Raw genomic sequence first — 4172 nt, 5'->3', positions numbered from 1 at the left:
ATTTACCCAAAGGACAAAAAAGTCATTTTATCTAAAATACACTTGCACTTGAATGTTTATTGCAGCACAATTCACAATTTCAAAGATGTGAAATCAATCCAAATGTCCATAAATACATGAGTGGATTAATAAAATGTGGTATATGTATACCATGGAGTAATGCCTAGCAAAAAAAAAAAAAGGAAAAATGGTGGACCAGTACCTTTTTTTAACAAACTGGATGGAACTAGAGACAATTCTTCTAAGTGAAGTATCACAAGAATGGAAAACCCGACACCACATGTACACCCTACTAAGTTGGAACCAATGATTCAACATTCATGGGCACATATTGAAGTAAAACTCCATGTGAAGGGCGAGAAGGGGACAGATAAATTCACACCACACAAGTACAGTGAACACTACCTGAGGGATGGACACACTTATAACTTGGACTGGAACTGTATAAAACCATTCATGTAACCAAAACATTTGCACCCACATGATATTCTGAAATTTATAAAAATCTACTGAGCAGTTTGCTTCTTTACAAATGTTTTTACTATGGTAAATAAAAATAGTCATTGTAATTGAGGCCAGTATCCCTATAAGAAATGGTGAGCCTCTCAAAATCTACAAAAGTAAAAGAGAATTCACAGTATTTAAGGATTTTTTGATTATTCAATTCTATTATTAGAATGTTAGAAAACTCAGCAGGTTATGCAACAGACTTTAAAATAGTTAACATCAAAGTTTTCACACACAGGGTAAACTTTGCTGCAGTGTGTATATAAGATAAAAAAAAGACATGATATATCTCTTTTAAATAAAATAAATTTTATAAATAAAACTAGAAGGCTTTTTTCTATTTTCAAAACTATCGGGCATAGGAACTGTTTAATGGGTAAGGAATTTCTGTTTTTGCACATGCGAGTTCTTGAGATTAGTTACACATCAATGTGAACATAACTACCACACTGAACTGTACATTTAAAAATTATTAAGATGCTGAATTGTGATGTGTATTTTGCCACAATTTTAAAAAATGCACAGCAAAACAGAAATATAGCAATGCTTACTGACTCATGTAGGAGAGAGGTAGAGCAAGCTTTCCCCCTAATTATAGATCATCTTCTCTGCGGTCTGACTGACCGGCTTGCTCATCTCTGATGACTCAGCATTGATCCAGTTATAGTTGCTAGGAGAGGGCCATATGCTGATGGGCTCACACCCAGAGTTAACGCAACAATTCAGCCAAACCTTCTAATAACGCTTCCCTTCAGATCCATGTTTTTCTCGGATAGTCTTGCTTACTTATTTTTTGAAATACATGTACGCTTTAGGGTTCTTTTGAAGCTTTTAAAAGCAAATCATATTATGATTTCTAACAATTCCAGTAACTACCCACAATAATAAAATCTACTGCTTTGAAATAAAATATGATGAAACTAATCCCCTTTGAGAGGTTAATTGATGTCCAGTTATATTTTATATGCATAGTCATTTAACTTTTTAAAATAAGCAGGCATGTGGTGTTCATGCATCCCCTTTGAGGAAAGCGTACTGTGCTTCCTGCCTGTACTCCCTCTGAAAATTTGTTACTGTCTTCTCTACAGTGTTTTCTTACCCTGAGTAGCTGTTACGGAAGCCTCAGCCTTGTAACCCTATCATCTATTTTCCAACTTAACAGACAGTTTTATGAAAGAGTGTCTATTTTATACATCTTGACATTTCTAGTTTATTAATTGGTTCTGGACAAATATTCCTTGCTGACAGAATAGTAAGTTAATAGTATATGAAGTAATACATGAATGTTTATAATGAATACATATTATGTAATGAACATGGTCTTCATTATTTGATAAAATTATAAACATTTTGTAAGTATTAAAATGGAATTATAAATTCCTACTATCACAAGTAGTTGGAAATTTCACTGTAAATATTACATTGTTTTTTACTTCCCCCCAATTTTAAAAATGGAAAACAAATGGCCCATGTATGCATGTATGTGTGTGGGTATCATTGCATTAAGTTGGGAAAGAAAATAAACTCACATATGTTCTCATACTTTCAATTAAATAGATTGAATGTCTCCAGCGAACTTTTTTTTTTTTTGGTAACTTCTTCCTATAATAACATTAAACAATAACAACAAGAAACATAAAAAGGAAAAAAGAAGCAAACCCAGGGCTCCCTCGTTCATTCAGTCCAAGGAGTGAATCAATCAGATACATTTATCTTTTGACTACGCTGTGTTCAGAGGTGCCTAAGCAAGGGTGCTGAAGGCAAAGTCTGCAGAAATGCCTAATCTCTGGTGAAGGAAATGCATCGCTGCTGTGGGGCTATGTTTTTCTTACTACTTGATACAGGGTTAACCTTTAAAACTTGTGACAGTGATCCCAAATGCTGCCAGACGTTGATTGCTCCATATTGACACAGTGAGTCTGGGAATAACTACCCATGGACCAAACTCTCATGAAAGTTAGGGATGTGGCAATAATAGACATACATAGTCCCCACCCTCAAGGAATTTGTGTTAGAATCAAAGAGAAAAACCATGTGCATATGTATAAATAAAATGAGTTAATGCTCCACAATTGGCACACGCTACACAGACAGTCACAGTTCCAACATGCTTGGGTTAAGGGGCCTTTCAACTCTCATTCGTAATCAGTACCTACAAGCAATTGTATCCCGTGACAATCTGTGCAGGCTGCTGAAGCCGTTCACATATCCAGTCTCCACTTTCCTTGCGGTTTTGTGGACCTTTTCTCCTCCTCCCAGTATATGCACAAGTGGCCACTGCGGTACATCATGACGATAGGGAACAAAAGGACAGACGCCTCTGCCTTCTACTGCCAGGAACTTGCTTGTCCCCTGTGCCACTTTTCTTATTCTTCTTACAACTTTTCAATTTTACATATCAATGTATTTGGAAAGATTGATGCTAATCCAGGAAAACACAAACAGACATTATATCCTGTTCCAGAGCCAATAGCTAATAGATTCAAAAAACACTGAATTCACTAGGAGTAAAACTGCACCTGGAGAAAAACGTCTCCCTTTCCTTCTCCCAGCCCCCACGTCCCTCCCCAGGAGGCAGCTGTCACTACCAGGTTGGTCAGCCTTTCAAAGATAGTCTAGATTAAAAGCGTGCAATTGTTTGTTCTTTTTATCCCCCTAAATGGTAGTATACACGGACTGTATTACTTATATCGTGGAAAACTTTTCTGATTAATGCATATAAACTATCTTGCTCCATTTACAGCTACATCTTACATGTGCACTTGATCACTTATTCGCCCAGTTCTTTGGGAAACACTATTTCTAATCTTTTAGTATTATGGTATTGAATAATAAAGCAGTCATATAGCCCCATTAACATTTACATGCTATTTTATTTGTGTACAAGGAAGAAAAGAGAAAAAACAACAGAAGGGTAGTGGAAAAATAAAGAGGAAAGGAGGAAAAAGAAAAAAAAAAGCTGTGGAAAAAATGTGAACCGTTCCCCACTTCTGGTGGAAACACTGCTGCTCAGTGGGCAGCTCACAGAGGCCCGCTGCAGTGTTCTGCCTTTGGACAGCTGGGTACGTCATTAGAGAAAACAATTTCGGTTATTTATGGAGTCTCTGAAAAAGTTGTGATTTTAACCATAAGTAGGCTATTCCTTCAAAATCACTCCGTGGAAATGCCATGTGCCACAGTGTCTTTGGCTGGCATCTCTGTCTTCCTCAGGCCAGGTCTCATTGAGATGTCTCACAGACAATTTTACTGAAAACAATATTTTATGCATCATTTTAAATGTGCAAAATCGAACTGTAGCATAACTGCCAATAACTGGCATTGCCGGATTAAACAATGTGCATTTTAACTTTGAGAAATTTTGTGCATTGCTTGCCCCAGAAGCTGTGCCAACAATTAGAAGTAGCACACTCTGCCTACATGCTACGTCACCAGACTCTTCTTCTTGACCTCTAAGTGTCATTTAATTTCTATTCTTTTAGGACATGCTCACTTTGTTCAGAGCATATAGGAAAATCTCACTTGTACCTAGAAATACTGACCACTCCTGTGTTTTATAAAACATGAATTTGTCTCTGTCATCAGATTTCCCATTTTTAACAGCTAGGATTGAAAGAAACATTTGACTTTCTTTCTGATTCTACTACAAAAGACATACTTTTAAAAAT

The sequence above is a fragment of the Otolemur garnettii genome, unplaced genomic scaffold (assembly GCF_000181295.1).
Source record: "Otolemur garnettii isolate 467f Iridium unplaced genomic scaffold, OtoGar3 scaffold00274, whole genome shotgun sequence".
NCBI lineage: Eukaryota > Metazoa > Chordata > Mammalia > Primates > Galagidae > Otolemur > Otolemur garnettii.
This window is presented reverse-complemented; position numbering follows the sequence as displayed.